Genomic DNA, 12,227 nt, shown 5'->3' with positions numbered 1-12,227 from the left:
CTTGAGACAAATGATAATGAAGAGACAACTTGTCAAAATTTGTGGGACACAGCAAAAGCAGTAATTAGGGGGAAACTCATCGCAATACAGGCCTATATCAAGAAACAGGAAAATGACAAAATCAACAGTTTAAAGGATCACCTCAGGGAATTGGAACAACAGCAGCAGAGAAATCCAACCACAACCATAAGGCAAGAAATAATAAAAACCAGAGCAGAAATAAACAATATAGAAACTAAGAAAACAATACAAAAATATCAATGAGACCAGGAGTTGGTTTTTCAAAAAAATAAATAAGATAGACAAACCACTGGAAAAACTCACCCAAAAAAAGAGGGAAAACACCCAAATCAGTAGGATCATAAATGAAAGGGGAGAGATTACAACAGAACCCCAAGAAATACAACATATCATGAAATCATATTATGAACAACTATACTCAAGTTGGCTAGAAAACCCAGTAGAAATCGACAGATTCTTGGGAAAATACCATCTTACGAGATTGGAAAAGGAAGAACTAGAAAGCCTAAACAGACCAATCACCTCAGAGGAAATTGATGATGTAATTAAGAAACTCCCTAAGAACTAAAGTCCAGGCCCAAATGGATTTACAGGTGAATTCTATCAAACATTCCGAGAAGACTTACTACCACTTTTCCATAGGCTCTTTCATACCATCAAAAAACGGGAATCCTCCCCCAACTCCTGTTATGAGGCTAATATCACACTCATCCCCAAAGAAGGCAAAGACATCACCAAGAAAGAAAACTATAGCCCAATCTCATTAATGAATATAGATGCAAAGATACTCAACAAAATATTAGCAAACCGTATCCAGCAGTTCATCAAAAAGATCATACATCATGACCAAGTGAGTTTTATACCAGGAATGCAAGGCTGGTTCAACATATGCAAATCAATCAACATTATACATCCCATCAACAACAAGAAAGACAAAAACTACATGATCATATCAATCGATGCAGAGAAGGTTTTTGACAAAAGCCTTGTTAAAGACACTCAGCAAAATAGGGTTAGAAGGAACCTTCCTCAAGATAGTTACAGCTATCTATAAAAAGCCTACAGCCAACATTATTCTTAATGGCGAGAAACTAGAAGCATTCCCACTAAGGTCAGGAACTAGGCAAGGCTGTCCACTCTCTCCACTCCTATTCAATATAACCTTAGAAGTCCTAGCAATAGCAATTTGACAAGAAAAGGAAATCAAAGAAATCCAAATTGGGAAAGAGGAACTCAAACTATCTCTATTTGCAGACAATATGATGATATACATTGAAAACCCTAGAGTCCACAGTAAAACTCCTAGAAACAATTAACCAATACAGTAAAGTGGCTGGATACAAAGTCAATACACAAAAGACAGTAGCATTTCCATATACAAACAACGAAGTCAAGGAGAGAGAGATCAAAAATACAATTCCATTTAAAATAGTATCAAAATATATCAGGTACCTAGGAGTCAACCTTACAAGGGAAGTGAAAGACCTATACCAGGGAAACTTTAAAACACTCCATAAAGAAATTGAAGAGGATCTTAAGAAATGGAAGAATATCCCATGCTCATGGATAGGTAGAATTAACATAGTCAAAATGACTATCCTACCCAAACTATTGTATAGATTTAATGCAATCCCAATCCAAATTCAGACATCATTCTTTAAAGATTTAGAACAATCAATCACAAAATTCATATGGAATCACAAAAGACCCAGAATAGCCAAACACATACTGAAAAACAAGAAGCTGGGTGGCATCTCCTTACCTAACTTGAAAATATACTATAAAGCCATAGTGATCAAAACAGCATGGTACTGGAACAGAGTCAGGACCTCAGACCAGTGGGTCAGAACAGAATTCCCAGACATAAACCCCCAGATATACAACCAAGTAATATTTGATAAAAGAGGCAAGAACTTGAAATGGAAAAAAGAAAGTCTATTCAACAAATGGTGTTGGTACAACTGGAAAACCACATGTATGAAAGTGAAAATTGACCCATACCTCACTCCTTATTGAAAAATCAACTCAAAATGGATCAAAGACCTTGAAATCAGACCCAAAACTATAAAGTTTATCGAGAATAAAATAGGCAGAACACTCGAAGACCTATATATCAAAAAGGTCTTCGAGGATGGAGCACCAATGGCAAGAACTTTAGCATCAAACATAAACAAATGGGAATATATCAAACTAAAAAGCTTCTGTATGGCGAAAGAAACCTTACTTAACACAAAAAGACAGTTAACAGAAAGGGAAAAAATATTTTCACTCGACATATCAGATAAAGGACTGATATCTAGAACATACAAAGCACTCAGAAACCTGAGCCCCCCAAAACCAAATAAAGCCATAAAAAATGAGGAGATGAAATGAATAGATACTTCTCGGAGGAAGACAGAAGAATGGCCAACAAACACACAAAAACATGCTCACCTTAACTCATCATCAGGGAGATCCAAATCAAGACAACAATGATGTACCACCTTACACCAGTGAGGATGGCTCACATCAAAAATAATGGGAACAATCTGTGTTGACGGGGGTGTGGTATGAAAGGCACTCTCATCCACTGCTGGTGGGAATGCCCCCTAGTCCAACACCTATGGAGAACAGTCTGGAGAGTGCTCAAAGAACTCAAAATTGAGCTGCCATTTGACCCAGAAATTGCTCTCCTAGGTATATACCCCCAAGTTGGAAGGACATTCATTCCAAAGTATGTGTGCACCCCACTATTTATCACAGCACTCAGTATAATAGCCAAGTCTTTGAACCAACCTCGATGCCCAACAATAGATGTATGGATCATTAAGATGTGGTATCTGATACAATCACAGACTTTGCAGCAACGTGGATGGACCTAGAACATATTATGTTAAACAAAGTAAGTCAGAAGACAAAATATAAACACAGAATGATAGCACTATTCTGAAGCACCTAGAACATACACCTTATAGACAACTAATACTCAACAACCAAATAACAGGGTTTAACAGGGTAGAAACTCCAAACACTGTAATAGTCAACATATACTCTGGAGTAGGGTCCAAAATACATGAAAAAGGAGCAACACAAACTCTTGACAACACATTATACCACAAAGAAACAAGTAACAGCAGAAACAGCAGCATTGAGAGAACAGGTATGTAATCAGCCTTCTAATACAAAGGCCCATAATAATCCCTTAGGGATCTTATACAGGATCACAGGTAAAGAACACCACGGGAAACCACTGACTCCAATGGAAACATTTCATAACACTATGTTTTAATGTCTTAATTTTACTATATTTAAAATAACCTCTCAGCTTTTCTATCCACAGGCATTCTTGGATACAAAGGGTGGACAAACTAAGATGGCATCTTGGGGCCCAGTCACACGAGATACCATACCCAGTTTGCACTACGAGAATGTCCCAAGAAAACTCTTTAACATACACTTTATCTCTAGGTTATATCTTCTTTTAGGATTTGAAGCACGTGACCAGTCAGGCCACTGAAGCAGCGACTGTAAGGTACAAACTTATACTACAGGCCCTACTCATTGAACACATTCAAGCAAACTAGCATCCCCTTGCTATTTTCTCCTCTCTTCTCACTACTTTCTTTTTTATATTTTCTTTTCTATACCTTTCTTTTCTTTTCCTTTTTTCTTTCCTCTTCTCCCTTTCTTTCTAATGTATTTTCTCTTTTCTTCCTTCCTACCCCTTCTATATACTTTCCCCTTTCCCCCCTTTGGAAATCCAACTATCCCTTCACCCTTCAATCCCATCCAGACTTCCCACCGTATTAATACTCTTCACCCTCAGTTCTTAATCCATTAGGCATCAAGACTGACCTCCTACCCCAACGAACCAGTACCCAGCACTCAAGCGAAGGGACACCCAATCAAACCCACACCTCGTCGCCTGCAAGAAAAGGCAACCAAGTCCCCTGCAGACTCAGGCTGTGTAGCCCTCCCTACCAATTCCCCCTAACGTGGACTGTTACTTGAAATCGGACTTAGCTCTAAAAGTATCCCCAGTGCAAGAGCTCTTCCAAGACCTCCCTGCTGCAAATCTTTACCAATCTCAAGAAGGTCAGGGGCTGTGATGGAAAGGTGCCTGGGAACCCACATACCACAAGAAAAATCCCAAAAGACAATGGGGAAACCTAAACTTTCAACATAAGTATAAGACCTGTATTATACCACCTCCTTACCTGCTTATCCCCAAAAGTAAAGTAGTGTCTTGCATCACTTTGTTCCTTTAATTACTTTGTTAATTCATTTTTTAATAATGTTTGTTCTACATATACATAGGTGAGCACATATATTTTTATTCCTATTTTTATCCTTTTTGGGTGTGTGACCTGTTTCTGTTTTCTTCTCTGTCCACCCCCAAATACACCGACAATATAATGTAGCTCCATTCCTCCCTGCAAAGGCACATTAATAAAAGGGGAAATCCTACATATAAAAACGAGCTCTTAACTACTACAGATAAGAACTCATACTTGTTTACAATACAGGGATATCTCCACCTTGAAAATATGTCATGTGGACCCAACTTAGACCCCAGGTGATTAGACACCATCTGTCCAGCCTTGAACCCTGGATCCCAGACATAGAAACGACAAAGTTCTTCACAACAGCTACGGGAAACAAATCCCAACTAGGACATCCTTAATACTGCTGGGCCACCAACAAGTGCCAGCTCTAATATGATATCCTGACAACGAGGAAAGTGGGAACAACTTGACCTAAGAGCAGGTTATCCTACCTCATCAGCTAACGATAAGACAAAATCAGAAGACTTGTCACCCTTTGGTCAGTTCAAAAGCCAAGATCGCGATTTACAGATGACTGGCTACTAGAACCATGACTGGACTGTATATATCTTGGGACCAATAAAAAAGCCCCAGTCTAGGGTTAGAATTACAACCTGCACAACAACCATGATCCCCAGTTCCAAAGGTCTGGCTGAGACAATTGCAACGGAATGGAGCTTCTGGAAACACTATGAAAGATGCGATCCTTGGTTCCATCCTAGGATCAGTGCAAAGACCAAGACCACCAACCACAGAAGATGGATTAAAATGACACTGAGGGAACAGAACTTTTAAAACGACAAAGAAAGACTTCATCATAAATTCCACTCCTGGACCTGTGCAGATAGATACTGAGATCTCTAGATACAGAGATCTGATTTTATCACCCAGGAAGGAGCAGAAGCCTTCCAAACACCACGAAAGCACCAAAGGGAGAGTAAATGAACCTGAACGGAGTCTATAGTTAATCCCATGACAATATACTTGAAGGGTGGAGAAACCCCATATCTCTTAGGCCAAGTGAATTCCTTTTCGAATGACCCTAATATTTACTGTGCCATTGCAGGAGGGAAAAAAAGGCAAAAAGCACAAAACTTTATATATATATATATATATATATATATATATATATAATTTTTTAAATACTCATTTTTTATTATTTTTTATTTTTATTTACCTACTTCTTGTCGATTTCCTTGTTTTGGTGTGGTTATTGAAGTTGTTGTCCCCATTTACATATATTTTTTTTCTTCTTTTCTTTTCTTTCCTTATATGCCCTGCCATGTTTTTTATCTCAAGACCATGACTATTTTTGTGGTGCTTATTGTTGTTATTGTTGGAGTGCTCACTGGATATTTGACACTTCTTTTTGTACTGTTGGGGTGTTACACCTTATTTTTCTCCTTCATCTCTCAAACCGATGATGAGAGCCTCTAAGGATCCCGCCAATTTCGGCGTATTAGACTTTTACCCCAGTTTATTACTTTTCTCTTCTTCAAACAAAACCACATAACTTGAACTATCTAGTCCTGCCTCCCAGTTAGAGGGGGAAATAAGGGAGGCACCAACCGAACAGGTGCAAGACTACTAAGTAGTAAACAAGGTACAGAGGGGACCACATTTTCTAGCAGCCTCAGGGGTGAGGGAGGAGGATTTGGGAGGTAGGACGAAAACAGAGATGTAGGGAGGACAAATCGGTGATGGGAATCCCCCTGATTTTATGTAAATATGTACCTAAAATATTATTGTTAACAATATGTAAGCCACTATGTTCAAAATAAAAATTTTATTTAAAAAAGATAGAAGAAAGAAAGAAAGAAAGAAAGAAAGAAAGAAAGAAAGAAAGAAAGAAAGAAAGAAAGAAAGAAAGAAAGAAAGAAAGAAAGAAAGAAAGAAAGAAAGAAAGAAAGAAAGAAAGAAAGAAAGAAAGAAAGAAAGAAAGAAAGAAAGAAAGAAAGAAAGAAAGAAAGAAAGAAGAGAAAGAAAGAAAGGGAAGGAAATATATGTTTATATATAGAGACACAGACAGAGTCAGAAGGAAACAGAGAAACATATATAGAGGCTATAATTAAACTTTTGGGGCAAACTAATGTAATATATACACATGCTTGTGGTCAGTGATGTACAAACTAATACAATGCAACAATGCAATGTTAATTCTTTAAAGAAATTTTTAATAAAAATTTAAGAATAAAATAACACGTCATTCTGTATTCATGGTATCCAACTGAATACTGGGAGGAGACTCCTACACCATATAATTTACAATAATCTACATATAATCACCCACACTGGTGATTAAAAAAAGCTAAAATGAGCTTTTGGTCACAAAATAAATTTACAAATATCTTATCAAAACTCTATGAGAAGATCCAAATGTACCTAATAATAAGCAAATAATAACATTAATGAAGAGAAATTTTCCATCTAAATATATAAAATATTATGTCCTTTGGTGTACTGTTAAAGCAAAACAGCACTCTCCCAAGGAGTCGAAAGGAAAAAGGGTCAAAAAGTGATATAGTAAAATGCCATTTTGGTCTGTTGGATTATATACACAACAGTTCTGCAATAGAATAGAGTAACCTATCTAAATTTTTGTAAGTACTCGCTGACTTTCACATAACACATATCCTCCTCTTCATATGTGACTACTCCCAAGAGATGAGTGTCCAAGTCAGATAATACTTTGGCAATTTAATGATTAGTTTTAATTAAGTTTACTGAGGTAGTTCATTTACAATTAAATTTGTAATTTTGAATGTACAGTTTTTAGCAACTGTCTGGAATTGGAAATTGTGAAACTGCCACCATAATGCAGATTAAAAAAAAAACAGTTCCATTACCACATGGAGCATGTTCATTTAGACATTTAGACAACCCTCTTTATTCAGTTCAGGCTCCAGATAACCATATATATATATATATATATATATATATATATATATATATATATATATATATATGTTTTTATTAACTATGTTTTGCCTTTTATGAAGTCACATATATAAAATTGTGAAGCATATCATCTTTGGATGATAATGGTAAATCTAAAAAACTAAGTTGTTGACTGTAAATAGTTTTTTCTTTTCATTACTAAACACTATTTCACTCATTTCTAGAACTAAACCAATAATCTATTTATTTATTCATCTATTGATAAACATGTTGGCTTTCCCAGTTTTTCATTATTATAAACAAAACACATAAATAACAAAGTAAAAATCTTTGTGTGGATTTGTGTTATTGTATCTTGAGTAAACATATAAGTGTGGGATTTGGGGATTATATAATAGATGAAATATATGTAGAACATTATTCAAGAACCATAAAATCCTTTCCAAATGCAGTTGTTTCAGTTCTATGGATATACCAGAAATGTATGAGATTTGTCTGTCCTCAAGAATAATAGTATTGAATACCTTTTCATGTACTAGTTGGACAGTGATATATATATAGATGGATATTCATATGTCATTTTTTCTTTTTAAAGCAAAATATATATTTTTATATATGTAATTTTAAGCAAAATATATATTCTGTATATAAACACTATCTCAAATGTATGTTTTCTTAAATATTTTCTCCCAGTCTATGGCTTAAGCCTTGGTTTCTTCAATCATAGTAGTTCTTCAATAACTAATGAGGTTTAAAATTTATTAAATCAAATTTTTGTTTTAGCATTTGTACTCTATATTATATGTAAAAAACCTTTTGTCTCAAATTCAGTTTTTTCTTCTTAAAGTTTTACAACTTGTAGCCTGCAATTTTGATTTATAACGCAATTTGTACTTCAATTTAAAATAATATATAATAAAAAAATAATGCTTACTTTTCCACATAATTACTCAATTATTTCAGCCTCATTTATTAAAAGTTTGTCCTTTTGTCAAAAATTGCATTAAGATTTTAATTGAGAGCTAGTGTGCTATAACTTAGAGTAGTTTATATAACAAACATATAGCTATTTTAAAATACAAATCACTGCCTGTATACCTTCTGCCCCTACCCTGATCTTTCAACATTTTAAGTTATTTTGGGTTAGCTTCATACAAGGAAAGAATCTCAACCTCTATATTATTTCTCTGACCCTTGGCTGATTTTTTTTTTTAGCTACCTTAATGACTTTGGGCAAACTCTTAGTCTTAGTGTTTCTGTTTTTTGTCTGACTGTTTTGTTTTGGAGGAAAGATAAAATTTGTTGTTTCTTTTGTAAAAAGCTTCAAGTAGAGTGGGAGCATGTTGGAAGAGAAGAGAAGGGATGAACAAGAGAACTAAAGCAGATATGATCCCTACACTGAGGACAACAATCTCAAGAGCTTATGCTTTTCCATATTGAGATTGTAAAATTTCAGAGATATAATTGTGTGGCATATTCAAGAAGGTTGGCCCCTGGAGCCTTGTTATTTTCCCCTTGTCTAAGATTTGACCAGAAATTGTAAATTGTGGTGCCTTGGGGGCCAAGCAAACTTAGGCAATAACGCAAGCAACCATGAACCCCATAGACCAAGTTCAGGGGCCCCTCTCATATTGAAACACTATCTCATAGAATCTTATATGACCCAGGAAGGGTCAGGAAGAGAAATTATAAATGTCTACTCTGCCAGATTTGATGAAGAGGGGAATTTGATGCAAGAGTTTGAATGACATTTCTGTAGAGAAATAAATATCCTTAAATATGTGATCTCAGGCAACTCATTTTGTGAAACTTGTGATCTATACAAACTACATAGATATTAAAAACCTAGAAAGGAGCATATAGAGCTCAAAATCAAGTTTTACTTTGTACAGAGAGAAGTTGCAACACTTTTCAGACATTCAATATCCTGTTCAATAATAGTTTGGTAAGAGTGTGTGGCTTATGTGTTTGACCTAATCCCCAAAACTGACAGCAATTGACACAATACATCCAGGAGGGACAGCATTGCTGCACTACAACAAAGGGTTTTCTTTAGAACTTCACAGGAAGAAATAAAGATTAGTTCTAAAGATCTATGCTCACATATTCAGAGGCATCAGAGGCCTTTGGAGTTATCTTCAATACCAAAAGAATCGGGTAGGTCTTTATACTTCCTTTTTGGGCAACATTAGAATATTTCATATGCTGAGATGTCAGAATGTGTTATATTATTTAGATGCCATTTTCTTCCGGAAGCTTTTTATAAATTTATCTACTCCAAATTCTGGCCTAGCTGGAACACCTTAGCTGATAAGAAACTCTTTCTACCAATATTAGGATTTCTTTGGTCGAAAGTGCCATTCGATTCCATCAATTATGTAATTTATGTCAATTATGTAAAGACTGATTTCCTCAAGGATAGAGAAAAGAGACAGGGTGCAGTTGACCCTAAGACAGTCCAAACAGATTCATTCTCTTGAAATCTCCATCCTACTTCTCTCTGTAAGAGTAGTCTCTTTCCTTGAGATTAGTTTTCTACAGCTGATGTTAAGACATAGCCTGCCAACAGTACCCAAATCTATTCCCCATAATGTTCCAATTATCGAAGATACTGCTTTGTTCATCCTCTGGTCTTCAACACCCCAACATCTCAATAAAGTAATAATTGGGATGTGTGTCTACCTTTAGATCAATAAACCATGACTCTAAAAATGAATGTGATAAGGAATAGAACTTCTTTTATTAGTGAAATTCAGAGAAATAGATTGAATGGTGGGAACTGGGGAAGTGTTCAGGGACAAGAGGAGCAATGTTAAAAGAAGTATGTCAGAGGAGTATTGGATAAGTATAGGAATAGTCATTCTACATAAAACAGAATTCCAAGCCTCTGGTCTGGGAAAGAAATCTGGATATGTGTAATTAAATAGCAAATTCCCACAGTAACTTTAAACTAAAATGCACAAGCACACTCAGACAGACAGACACACACACACACACACACACACACACACACATTCACACACATATGCCCAAACACAGACATAGTGAAAACAGAAAGATGCATCAAATTACTAAAGCATGTTGGTTATTTTTCTAAGACTAATTATGTTGGAGATCATTATTATTAATAACCTTTTAAATATTATTAATTATTATTATTAATAAACTTAAAGACCAGATTATTCAAAAATATTCTCAGAAGTCCTGAGTCTCAGTTTCCAATTTTAATATTAAGAAAATTCAAAATGCTGACCCACAGACCCCTTCTAGACTTCTAACATCTTCAGAAAAATCTCATTTATGAAGATTTAGGACAGATCTGAAAATTTGAGTCAGTTTTATTTTGGGGGGAGGGCCACACCCGGCAGTGCTCAGGAGTTACTCCTGGCTATCTGCTCAGAAATATCTCCTAGCAGGCACGGAGAACCACATGGGATACCGGGATTTGAACCAACCACCTTAGGTCCTGGATTGGCTGCTTGCAAGACAAACACCACTGTGCTATCACTCCGACCCCTGAGTCAGTTTTTTATGGTTCTTTGTTTTCTCACTGATAAAATGGGGATGGACAGAATAATATTTATCTCAAGTATTCTTGGTAGAATTATTCAACTCGCGAATATAAGGGTGAGATCTGATATAAGTGCAGTGTCATTATTGTAAGCCATTGCTGGCAGCTCCATTTTATTCATAGTGCACAAAAAAAGACTAAGAATTTATCCAAAGTTATTCGGGTAGTAAAAATTAAAAAAAAAACAGCCAAAATCCAGAAAGATAGATAATATAGAAGTTAAGGGTCCTGCCTTGTACAAAATTAAATAATTAAATAATCAGCAGAGCAAATGTCCCCCAGCACCTTCAGGACTGAGCCTTGAACACAGATCCAGGAGCAAGCACTGAGCACTGCTGTGTGTGGTCCCAAACAAATCCCAAAAAGCAAGATTTAAATTCACCTATACTCCAACAGTCTCTTAACTCAACAGGTTTAATTAAAACCAATTCTGTTTAACTACATTTCTACTTATGGCTTTGCATGATTGAAAGTAAATCAAGAAATGCATGTGCTTTTATGAGTATTCCAATTCTATGCTGCCTTTTGTTTCAAATGGGAGGTCTGGTTTGATTCTTATGTCCCTTTTTTGTATTTGAGGGTTTTTCTCTCCCTTATTGCTTTAAAGATTCATCTTTCTTTCTTTCTTTTCTTTTTTTTTTTTTTTTTTTTTTGCCAGTTGGATTACCATATGTCTTGGTATTGGCTTGTTAGGGGAGTCTATTTTATTGGGGACTCTTTTTGCCTCCTGGATTTGTACGGGTTTTCTTTCCAGAGGGTGGGAAAATACTCTGCTATTATTTCCCTCACTACTTGTTCTTCTTTTTTCCCTTTTTCCTCCCCTTCTGGTATGCCTACAATTCGTAGGTTATTTCTTTTATCTTTGGTCATTAGGTACCTAACTTTTTCCTCCAATGTTTTGTATCTTACTTTCTTATTGACTTCTCTGTCATTGTTGTTTTGTAGTTTTTCCTCAAGTTCCTCTATGTGTTCTTCTAACTGTGTAATTCTACTATTATGGTTTGCTAGCATATTTTTTATTTCCTCTAATTCCAATTGTATGGATTCTTTCATCTTCTGTAAAAGTTCTTCTTTGAGTTGGTTGAATTGTTCATCTCTAGATTTCTTAATCTCAGGGGCTAGTGATTCATTAATTTCCCTTGCTAGGGCATTCATTGCTGCTTTTAGGGCCTCATCTATTGGGCTCATGCATTTTGGTGGACTTGGAAACCTGATAGGATTTCTCTCCATCTCTCCAGCTGCTTGTGTCTTCCTTAGTTTACCCTTAGTTACCCATATTTCTTTGCATCTGGTGGTTTTGAATGTTGAGTTTTCTGGTTGTTTAATAAAGTGGACTGCTGTACTGATTGTATTAGAGGTGCTTGAAGGTATATTTCATTTAGAGTTCATTTTTTCTTTTCTAAGTATGATTGGGATATTACAAACTGCTTCAG

Source organism: Suncus etruscus, chromosome 17 (genome assembly GCF_024139225.1).
Source record: "Suncus etruscus isolate mSunEtr1 chromosome 17, mSunEtr1.pri.cur, whole genome shotgun sequence".
Taxonomy (NCBI): Eukaryota; Metazoa; Chordata; class Mammalia; order Eulipotyphla; family Soricidae; genus Suncus; species Suncus etruscus.
This window is presented reverse-complemented; position numbering follows the sequence as displayed.